A 12649-nucleotide genomic window follows, 5' to 3' on the forward strand; every position below is an offset into this window, starting at 1 on the left:
CCTGCCAGCAACAGCGGATGACACATTATCAAAGACATCTGAGTTACCAAGAGCCACTTGCTGCTGTAAATCTGGGCACTGTCTGACTTTGTTTTTGTCTACCAGGCCCAGAGGTAGCTCAGTCCCTCAAAGGCCAAAGCTGAGCTTCAGCCCTAAGTAAAAAGAATATTTTTTCTTAATTCCTAATGACAAATTGCAGATTTTTCAGTCGTTTACAAAGCCATAAATATCCTAAAATGCTAATGAAAGCTGCAAGGGATGGCTCTGAAGGGATAAACAAGATGCATTATGAGTTTATTAATGCAAGGGCATTTATCAGTACAAAAAAATAAAGGGGGGAGGGTGTGTGCAGAGAGGAATATTACCAAGGACAGGAAAAATCCACAGTGGAAAAAGCTTAAAGACTTCTTATTTGGTTCTGTTCTTTTCAGGGCTCTCTTATGGAGCATAAAACCCCTAAGCAGACATCATGCCTCTCAGTAACCATCCCTTATTAATGAGAACCCTATTAGTTTTGCATCTTGGAGTTTCACAAAAATTTGGCTAGCTTAGGTATTGACTAATGAGCACCTCTGAGGACAAGCATTTTGAGGACAAGCCTTTTGTGGTTCAGAGAGTACAGCAGTGTCTGTTTCACTGGGGTCACAGGCTATTGTCCCCTTGTGGAGACTTCTCAGGTATGGGATCAAACTACTGAAGAGACCTACCAGATCATTCCCTTCATAATGCCAGCAGTAATATCATTTAGCCTGTTTCATCAACTGATTAAGCTTCATCTTAAGAGCCATTATGCAGTGACATACTAGACCAAAGTAAAGCCCATCGGAGTTGAGCATATTATGTGTAAAGCCCATTGGAGTTGAGCATATTATGTGTGAGGGAAGTCAGCAACAATGCTTAAAGAAAGAGCACAAGAAACATACACGGAGTCATCCCTGACCGACTTGCTGAGCTGCCAGCAATAAGTGGTTCAGGGTCTTCTGGGAGACTCCATCCAAACCAGCTGTTGTTGGACCACTCCTCCATGAATTTGTCTAATCTCTTCTCAAACCCACAGATTTGGTCTCTAAAAGTTCTGTTCTCACAGACTAATATTAGTGTGGGAAGAAGTGCTTCACTTTATCTGGCTTAAATCTGCCGTCACTTCCCCTTATAACACATTTTGCCCTTTGCATATTACATGAAGACCATCCCAAAAAGTCACTCCTCTGGTAGCTGATGCTCCTAGTTTCAGCCTGAACCTGAGGGTGGTTCATTCCTGGTGGTTTTACTGCTGAGAAATACACTGGAAGATGCAGAGTTTTCTCTCAAGTCTCTGCAAGACTACTTTTGACCACAGAGAGCTGCTATGCCTTCAATAACTGCAGGCAAGCATGCTTGAGGAGAGTTGAAAAGAGAGAACAACTTTAAGTCCACTTCCTAAAAGCAAATTCATTAGATGCTACCACAGAATAGCTCCTGTGCAGTCCATTGCCAGGGCCCATTTTCCCTAACCCAGCATGGACTCACTGTATTTCATACCTTATGGTCTACCACCCAGACCACAGCCACTGAAATAAATCCCAATTATTCCACATTTATAGGCTTATCACTTCTATCATGTATCACCTATCCAGATGGAGAAAGGCAGAAGAGAGGCAAGGTGGCTGGGTGAGAAGGCAGAAAAGAGAAGCAGCCTGGCCATGCCTCTGACACACCATGTGTGCAAGAGGGTGAATGGAAAATGTCCCAAAGCAGCTGGTAGGAAATGACAAAGAAAGGTATTGGACTCTATTCTGCTGCTTTAAGGTCAGAGCAGGACTCATATTAAAATCTCCAAGAGGGTTACCACAATAGTCCCTTCTGACAAGTGCAGAAGGAGGAGTAGCGGAGGCAGCTGTGGTTGCTCCGAGACTATGGAAGAGAATGGTCCTATTGTGCTCACGCACTGGTTTGCTGAGGGAAATGTTCTGGCTCCTACAGCCTAAGCATCTTCTACTCAACTCTGGCAAAAAAACCAACCAACCAACCCAAAAGGCAATCAACCAAACAAAAAAAACCCAAAACAAACCCAAAATGCCAAACAGGAGCACTCTGGTGCATAAACAGTAGAACACATCCCAGCATTCTGGACTTTATGGGAGCATACTGGCTATTTGAGATCTCTACCATGCATAGGGTATGCTTGCGAGATTTCATGTAATGGATGTTTCAAGTAGAAGCAACTTGTTTAAGACTCACTGTGGATCAACATTTAGTGATGAAGGTACAGCTGTGCTTCTAATGAAAACTATTCCCATGTAGGTAAAATAATCCCAGACTAGATACATATTTACAGTTGCTATGGCCTTTACTGCTGTGGTGCTACAGCAGTATGCTCATTTTGGAAAAGACTTTTGGAAGAAATCTTTTACCCAGACAACAAACCAATCCCCACCCAATCCTGACCTTTTCCAGACAAAACACAAAAATATCTGTATCTTTAGCTAATGCCTTTTCCGTTCTTTTTAAAAACAGGTTAAAAATGAATTTCGACCACAGATACTGTTAAAAATGTCACTGCCATCTCATTTTTTGAAGGATTTTCTCTTTGTCCCTCCTCCCAACAAGCTCAAGCCCTGCACCCAGTATTGAAAAGCAGAATGGATGTCCAGGGGAGAGCTTATAGCCTCTGTGCCTGCAAGGAGCTAGGCAGCTGTGTGAGATACAAAAGGCATGAATTCAAAATGGCAACCTCACATGATAAAGAGAAATATGTGAAACCAATACATATACCATGAAGACAGAAGAGTGTTTATTATGTCAAAAAAAACCAACTAAACAAACCCAAAGAAAAACAAACAGGCGAAATTATAGTGACATTCAGCAGAAATCATGCCTAATTTACATGAGGATATTTAAACTCAGTCATCTAGTTCCAATGTATCTATAGGTTTTAAAAAAGAAAATTTCAGTAAGGGAAACATAAGAACATCCAGTCTGTGACACTAAATCTGTCATTTCTATAATAAATGGAATCATCCCAAAGGAGAGGTAGCTAAGGAGATGATCAAGCCATAGGGATGGGGGCAAGAAAGACAAGGGCTGAACAAGGAGACTAAGACATGAGTAGAGAATGTGAACAAAGAGAATTATCATGAGTTATAATGTTATTATGAGTTAGGAAGTTAGTAATACACTGATATGAAAACTAGTTCAGAGTTTGGTTTATGTAGCAAGAACTCTTAGAAAAAGGAAGTGTTATTACCAGAAAAAAAGAAAAGAAGGATAGTAAGAGTGATCAAAAAAGAACGGAGAAAACTGAAACACAGGAAACCATGAAAAGGCTGTAGCTAAGTCCTCTTGATCAGAAGCCTCCAGGTGGAGGGAGACCTCCTGGGAACTGGAAGAAGCACACTGCAGGGGATGATGATGAGAAAAAAGGACTCTTGCTTCAGCAGATCAGAGTTCTTCAGGGACAGATTTATGCTACTTGCATGATTTTAGTCTTTTATTTAAACTGGAGGAAATATAAGAAAGGAGGAGGAGACTGAAAGGAGCATTAGAGTAATATGTATTACCACTGGACAAGAATTAATGACATTATCAATAGAAATCAATACACTCAGCTATATATGTAAGGTTTAAAATTAAAGATCATCTGCCACAGAAAGGTTCAGGCTATCAAATGAGGAAGTAACTGCTTTGCTTTCAAGCTCTTTAATAAGCTAAGCAGTTATTATCTATGCCTTTTCACTTGAAAGTAACGTCTCTGGATATTAAAGGACTAAATAGTGCAATTATTCAGAAGAAATACTGGCAGAAGCTAGCTCCCTCACCCCCAATCTAAAGTGAAATCAAAGCAAAACCAGCTACAGTTGTATTATTTTGTTTCAAGGAACTGCTTTTCAGAAATGGTGAAAAGTGGTAACAATCAGCAGCTATTTGCAATCTCAGCTAGAAGCAAAAGACAACTGAACTTTTGCTAAAGATATGCTTCTCCAGTTTCTGTGTCAACTGAAGGATGAAGACATCTACTGTTACTGAACCATATTGTTGTGAGGTTTATTTCAGCTCGCTGAGAGCTCCTTTGTGAGGGATTCTGTGGGAAGCTTCCATGGAGGATAAAGGAGCTGGTGAGTTCTGGGAGATTTTCAAGAACACTTTCCCGGAAGCACAAAACCAGTTCATCCCCCTTCAAGGTAAGGGAAGCAGACTGAGCAAGAGACCCCTCTGCCATCTGGATGCCCACAATAACGTAACAGTAATAACAACAACTCTTCAAATGAGTTCTTTCCCATTAATAACTATTTAAGAAAGCAGAAAAAAAGGAGTGTTTTGAAGTACTCCAGTTTTATCTGGAAGTCTCACCAGGAGAATCTGATTAATGAACAATAGCTAAGGAAGTGAGCGCAGCGTTAAACTTTCTACTTTACCAGTTCCATCTCCCAAATTACTACAAAGGACTGTACACAAAGAAATGAGATTATACATTTGATTCACAACCTTATAATTTAAATCCCAAAATAGATTCAATGTTAATCTCTAACTCTTTAATTACATGAACAAGATCTGAAGAACCTGGCTTCATTAAATTGTCATATCATGGCCCATTTCAAGTAAGCTGATAGTTGGGATGGATCCAAAAATCCAGCAATGAGAAAATTAATTCTTTGTATTAGAAGAACAAAATATGTGTGTATGCATGAGTTGGTAAAAAAGGTTTTCACTAAAAAGATAAGATGAAGGAATTATTGCTCCAGTTAACAGCTATCAACAACACACAGTTATACTCCTTAGCAGACACATGCTTTTTTTACTAATTATTGTAAAAACCTCCGTATCTCTGATATGCTAGGCTCTGTAGTTACTACAGATACCTGGAAGTAGCAGGCTTGCCAAAGATGTAAACCAATGAGGAAAAAACAGATTGAAAAAATAGCAGAACAACTTTTAAAGGCAATAGCAAGTACAAAACCTGGCAAGACTTCAGGAATCCTGCCTTTTGAATGTAGTTTTATGAAGTATGTAAAGCAGCACTAGTTTTTCTTTGAGGGATACATTCAATGCTATTTTGTCAGAGAAAAAACCTATCTATAGAAGAAGCTGTCTTTGTGTTCTCCCTAAAATGAGAAATGCCTATACACCATACAACTAATGTCTTATTTGCTGAAGATCACTTGATGTCAAATAATCTTTGAGGAGAACAGCAAAAGATAAGAGAGTTATGTTTTCCATTCTCCACTGATGGATGTTTAGATGCTGAACTTGAGGTATATGAGCTCCATTCTTTAAATGGATCACTCTCACCCATACTCTTGCTCATATGCTCCAGCCAATGGCACTGGTTGTTTCCTTTTTGATTTATTAAAGGAAATGAACAGCAACATATTTACTGACTCTTCTACTTACAACATTTTCTGTAAAGCCTTTTGAGTAAACAATATGGCATGGTGAATTTATTACAGGAAGAACTAACAGGAGCACAATAAACACTATTACCTCATTATTCACAAAAACGTTCAGTGATGAATTACTTATCTATTACAAATTAATGTCAAAATACTATGCTGTTTGTGAATAAACAGCTACACACTATAACAAAATACAGGCAGTTATTCCCTTCAGAAAACATTACATGTCGAACAGGTAATAAATGCTATCAAATGCCTGGAAATTAAGTCTCAAGAAATCTCGAAAAACTTTACAATGGCCTTCAGTAAATGCCAAACAGATCTGTGAAGGAAGAGGGAAGTAATCTCTGAGGAAGGAAGATCTCTGAGGGAAGTAGTACTCTCCAGGCTATGGAAAACACTGTGATTCTTTTGCCAATGATAACTTCCATCTCTCTACATCTTTTTCCTTTTTTTTTTTTCCCCTCTCTGTAATTATTCCAGAAGGAATTACCTTGGCAGGGATGCAGAGAGCATCTCTACAGTCTGCCACGAACTAAAAAACACCTGTGCATGTCAATACTTGTACAGATCCACTACCCAACTAGCTCTTCTGCACATGTGAAAACACCAGGCAGCTAAAAACCAGAAGCTACTATGTTTGACTAATGAAATATAAACCACGCTGCAAGTAAGAAAATTGTAACATCCAACCATAAATTATTTTGTACAAATATTTTCCAGGAGCATTCAACAACGAGCTCAGGATGGACCAGAAGGTGTTTTTCTTCCTTTCCTAACAGCATGAAATATAATTAACTGTAAGCTTTATCATGGACCAGTTTGCAAGATCAGGAAAGACAATACACACATATGGTAGCTATTTGCAAAAGAATAATTTCTAATCATAGCTTTGAGCACAAAATCAGCTTTACCTGCTGCTTTATCCTGTGGCTCCAAATCACTCAAGTTAAGCATTTCTCAAATCATTGTTTTCATGTTGCTCAAGTACTGAATAAAGCTTTTGCTTGACTTGTTTATGTTCAACTAAGAAACAAACACTCCAACTAACTTGAATTAATCATTCCATACAGTCTAGATAATAAATCTAGTAATGTACACAAGTCACAATGAAGGCAGGTTAAAAACTGAACAGATTACCAACAGCAGCAAAGTGGTCTCTCCAGCAGAGAGAATCTTACAAGAATCCCTAGCATACAAGAACAGATTTTCAGTCCATACCTGTTCCTAAAAAAACCTTATATTCTGAGGACCTGAACACTGTGAATGTGTGTTACATTTGTTAAATGACATCTGTCCCCTTAAGTCAAATACATGACTTTGACATTTCATCAATTAAATATTTTTGCTTTGGAATAACGTTTCAGTTGTAAATTTACCTTAGTTTAAAGCAAATAACTCAAAATGTTCTGTGGTGTTCAAACTTTGCTTGTTGATTTAAAAATAAATGCACTTGCACCAAACAAGTCAAGCCTAAAGAGATGTTCTTCCTTCCATTTTAAAAATCTGAATAGAGAAATCTTTTACGTTGTCTATTTCCAAGATACTTTAAGTTGGCAAGATTTATATACACATATAAAAAGATATATTTTAAAATACGGTATGCGTATATATAAGAATATGGTTAAATGCTGCAAAGTAAGCAAGATACGTTTTTTTTTTACATGGACAACGTGGACAAATGTTAAAAGATTGCTGGAGCATAATCTAATATGCAAATACTAACAATAGCATAATTTTTAAATGACATTTTTATCACTCTCAAAACCTGTCTCACAGATGTAAAGGAGGATTACAATTTTCTTTGACAGTACCTTTCTTTGACAGTACAAGAGTACAGATAGCTTCTTATTGATCAAAGGAAAAAAAAAGCCCACACCCAATAGAATAGTCCAAGAAATATGGGAGGTTCTGTAATGGTAAACATTAACCCATCAAGTATGTTCCCACTGGGCGCAAAATAAACAGATATTTAACTATATTTGTATTTTTATAATTCCATCAATGTTGAAACACCATCTGCCCTAGAACATATATTTGTCCAATCCATTTGTAAATGAAATGTTTTGCACACGTACCCATTTCAATAAACGTGAGTCAGCTGTTTCACTCATTCCAGTACAAAACATGGATGTTGGTTAGGGGAAAGAGGCTAATAGAATCATAGAATAGTTAGGGTTGGAAAGGACCTTAAGATCATCTAGTTCCAACCCCCCTGCCATGGGCAGGGACAGCTCACACTAAACCATATCCCCCAAGGCTTCATCTAACCTGGCCTTGAACACTAATACACTTCAACTTATTAAAAAGAAAATATTACATATTGATATAATTGAATCACTGACACAAACAAGTAAAAATATCACTTTTGCAATCATGTTAATTATGTTATTTACAAAACTGTGATTTGAAAAACCATTCAAGTTCCCCAGATGAATAAAATAAATACTCATTAAAAAGCAAAACAAATAAAATACCAGGAAATTCATCTAGCATCTAAAGGAGGTAAGAGGATGAGCTCTCATCCTTCTGTCGCAAGGGGGTTAGTACCAGCCTCTGGAATCTGAGTCACAGGCTCCCTTCTGGGACACCACATTCATGCTCACTTGATGTAAGGATGGATTGGGCATTATCTGAGAAAGAGATAATGGGTCCAACAGAAGCACAGCTGTAACAGCTACAAATATGATGAGCACTGTAAAGACTTCCCATCATCTACAACAATAAATGGGAAAACCAAAAGCAGCACTACAATGTCTTGCGAGATCGCTGGAATTGTTGCCTTCAAAAGTTATGCTCACAAGATGAATATTTAAGTTCTCAGTCACTGGTGGTTAGTCAAAACATACAGCATTATCATAATTTTACTGTGAAAGTTGGTAGTGCACTGGGTAAAAAGCTCTGTAAGTTCCCAGAGCTTCATTTGAAACTAGATTTAACAAAAACCCACAACAATCAGCCCACAATAAATGACTCTTTTATGGGCAGTCAATACAGAGCCAAACACGTGCCAAGATTTAAGCCACTTAAATCAATATTTTTGTCACTGATTTAAACCAAGAGGATTTTTAAAACTCAAAAGCAAGCCTAACTGATAAAGTATTCAAAAACAAAGAAAAAAAAATCAAAAGTTTATTTATTAATGACTTCAAGGTGCCAGCTGTAAAGTGAATCACTGTGCCTTGCTCTAGCACTGGGAAAAGAAAAACAGCACTAAGGCTATCCATTGGTTACTTCTGCGCAACCTGTACAAAGAAAAGAGCCTATTTTTTGCATAAAAAACTCATTTGCTTCACAAAGTTACTCACCTGAAACAGAGCTTCATGAAGTATCTGTGCTTTTGTCTATCTTTCAGTTCCTTTCTTTTCAAATACACGCATACTGTATTGCTGGGATAATGGTTGGACGTGATGATCTTAAAGGTCTTTTCCAACCCAGCTGATTCTATGATTGATTCTACATATATCTCTTTACATATGTCCCTGCATATACACACATACCCTATATTTGTGATACGTACAGGATATATATACACTATACTGTATATATATCTACTACATATACATATAGTGATATGTATGTGTGTGTATATATATATATATATATATATAGGTATACATACCAGTATATACCAGTTTCAATGTTTTGAAGAGATACAGAAATGCCTGATGTTTCAAGTTCACACAAGTTTCATGAAGCCACAGCCCAGCTGGAGGTTGGCTGGGTGGTGGTTCCACCTCAGGAAAAGCTTTGGTCCGAACCCAGCAGTGAACCAATACAGTCTCCCCCAGAAGCTTCAACGTTTGGAGGAACTCTGCACAAAAGGTGCTTACAGCAGACATAGGATACACATCTGGGTTTTTTTTTTTCCAGTTGCTCTAAGTAGCTTTGTTGCTCATACACAGTTTCATGGATGTAACTGTATGTGAAATTTGGCCCTATGTTAATTCTGAACACAAGGCATGACCTCTGCTAATGCAAAGGATTTAATGCTGCCCTTACATTCCCACCTTTGGTTTGCGTCTATTTTCTTATTTAAAGGGGAAAAAATAAAGATTCAAGGGAAGGGACTTGCTGACTTACTGCAGAGACTCCAGAGACATGCTGAGGAATAGGTTACTATAAAATAAAAGTACAAAAAAGCATTACTGACATTTTGGTAGTATCTACATTAATAAGAGGGCATTAGCAGAACATTAATGACAGTCAAATGGTAGGACTGCGGACATTATAAAGGAGAAGAGCTCAAACAGGAGCTGAAAGATAGCAACCTGAAAAGAAACACAGTGGAAAAAAGTATAGCAATACATTTACAATACAAGTAATAATAAGTAATACATTTACATTACAATACATTACCATACATTTACAACACAAATAGGACAACTAGGGAAAACCGATTCTTAAGTACTATGTGAAATCCTGAAGACACCGATGATACAAATGACCTGGGGATGACGTAAGGCTGCAAACTAGAAGTTGAAAACTTATAGTTTGGAGCAGAAGAGGAGACAACCATGTTCACATAACCATAGCTTGTTATATACCTGGATCTGGACACTCTATTAGTACAGGGAAAAAATTAAAGGGGGAAAAAAAAAGAAAAAAGCAGGAAAACTATTAACAGAAAATCATACAGCGATGGAGTTGGATATTAGCCAGCAACAAATGAGGCAGTATTTGAAAAGGCTATGACATTAGAGGGAACCAAAGAAGAGGAACTAGGATGCTGCAAGTGTGGCTAGCTGACGCAAGGATGAGTTTGCTACCCAAAAAGAAAGAAATTAAAGCTAAATTTCTGTCCCTAAAACCTGTTTGAAGTATCTCTCAGACTGAATGACATTCTCCAGAAGAGACAGTGCCTCTGTCATTTCCATGTAGAAAGGCTGCTTAAAGCTCCCTGAAGCCTTGTAACTACTACACACTGCAATAAGAAGAGACATTCAACACTGGGAAAGCTGGCTCAGGCCTTAAACAGAACTTAGACAGAGTGCCTATTTTATAGGAAATTCCACCTTGCAAAGTTTGCTTTCATTCCAGATTGAACCGAAGCATCAAATTTTGAAGCAATTTAGTGTGTGTGCATGAGTATGTGTTTGTGAATGTTTTAGTATGTTTTCCTACATACTTACTTTTCTACAACTAAATTTTTATACAGGCTTCAGCTTGCTGATTTTATATTCTGTTATGTATAATATTTCTCAAAGTAAAAATCTCTTTGCAACAGAGAATCAAAACGACACAATTTACAATTTTGTGAAGGCAGTATGGACTGTCATTATCAAAGTCTTCCATTTATTTTTTTTATTAGGAAATTATCACATTCCCATAGACCGTGTATATATTGACAATTGGAAACAAAAAGAAAGTATTGAAAAACCTCTATCTGCTATTCTATAGAGTCATTTTGCAATGGAAACGAAACAGTCAAATGAACTACTGAGATCTTTTTAATCTCTGGTTTCCAAGACTTTGTGAGTTTTCTGTGTCATTTAAATATTTACAAGTGCCCTGGCATTGCTTTTGTTGAAGTTCAGGAGAAGATGGAGGTTTTGGAGATTTTTTTTACTGTTATTTAGTCAATAAGTAAGTTAAGCTGGTAAGAGAAAAAGGAGGTCACACAGTATTCAAAAAGATAAAATACTTGTTTTCTTTTTTCCCCTCCAGTGCTCTGTATTGAAATCTGAAAAGCCCTGTTTCAGATTCTGTACTTTGCTATTGCACACGTAATAATAGGACACACTGGCCTTTGATACAATTCTCTTCAGGGAACAAAAGCTTCCTTTGGCACAACTACAGCCACTGCTTGTTGTAGGTTACACATGTCTTTCCAGTCAAGCATGATTAATAACTGTTAAAAAAAAAAATGCTCATGACCCATGGCAAGTATTCTTTCAACTATAATACCAGCATTATGGGCTCTGAATCTCAGTAATTTTAAAATGTGCTTCTACAATGGAACTATAATTTAATTACTTTTTCTGCAGCCTGTTCCATTTTGTTTCATCACTTTGATTGCACCATGCGCTTGGCAGCTTATGGAAGACTGCATCTGCCTCCAGGATTATTTCAGTAGGCTCTTTCGACATCTGTTTCTGAAAATGACTTTATTTGCAGTGGCATAAAGAATAATCAGAGACTTGTTTAATCCAGATAAATTGGAGACAAGAAATACACAGAGTTGGAGGCAGGGAAGAAACAGGGGAGAAAGATAAAGTAAATCTATGCTGCAGAAGACATCAAAATAATCTGACCTGTTTCTGCACTTCTGAAAATGCTGTTATCTGATGGATGGCATGACACATGAAAAGATGAGTCACTAAGTCAGCTCCTTTTAATGTTGGGGTGGAGCTCATAGATGAAATACCCAAGACATTCTAGCTAAAGCTTCATGCTGTGCTTCATCAGTTTAATATAATTTTCATTAACTACATTTGCAACCTCATCCCCTGAGAATTACAAAGCAGTATGAAATGATCTGCAGCAGTTGACAGAAGTCTCTATAATAAACAAGCTAAACCCAGGCTCCAGCATGACCTGACACCCTTCCAAACGTGGCTACAGCCAGCACCTGTTGCAGCATGCCATAGCCCAGCACACAGTTTAGCAGTCACCCTGATGGATAACTTCCCACATATTAGCAGGTGAGGACTGGGTCACCTGTGTATCAGATGAGCAAGCACAAGGAATCTACCACATGCCCGTGCCTGTATCAGTTTGTATTCAACATAATGGAAATCACCGTTGGCAACTGCTGTTTATTTTTGTATTATGGGTGGGTTTGTTAACCCACAAACCATCATAAGTATTTAAAGAAGTGTTCTCTAACAGATCACAGGTGTTGATCAGATTTTGTTTTGTTCTTTACTCTTTCTATTTTTTTGCAGTGGGCAAACAGGTATTTGTCAATATATCATCCACTGCCTCAACAAAGTGCTGCACGAAGGCACCTCGCAAGAGAAGAATGACTGAACAAGACATATAACGTGGCTTTAGGGACCACGACTGCCAAAATTCAGAGCACCAGAGTGGGCAGACCATAATGATAACAAGCCAAACAATCCCCAACATGCTCTCACTTTTGAGAGTTTAAAATCTTGCCTGTCTTGTTGTTTGTTTCCTTTGGAGATTTCTTCTGAGTTATTTGATGGTCTTCGGGGCTCTGTTGCTGAAGCAAGCACGTCAGGAACAGTCACACCAAAAAGATTATGCAGATGGTTTGGACACATGCATTCTGCTAGAAATTTCTTAACGACAAACCAAAAGGATGCCATACA

General features: G+C 37.9%; 1 protein-coding gene across 13 annotated transcripts in view; it reads right to left on the reverse strand.

Annotated features, from left to right (window-relative positions):
* The window catches only part of LOC101873927 (poly(rC)-binding protein 3-like), a 494741-nt gene that overhangs the window by 61688 nt on the left and 420404 nt on the right, over positions 1–12649 (reverse strand). The gene's annotated exons all lie outside the window — the stretch shown is intronic.

This window comes from Melopsittacus undulatus, chromosome 1, assembly GCF_012275295.1.
Source record: "Melopsittacus undulatus isolate bMelUnd1 chromosome 1, bMelUnd1.mat.Z, whole genome shotgun sequence".
Lineage (NCBI taxonomy): Eukaryota > Metazoa > Chordata > Aves > Psittaciformes > Psittaculidae > Melopsittacus > Melopsittacus undulatus.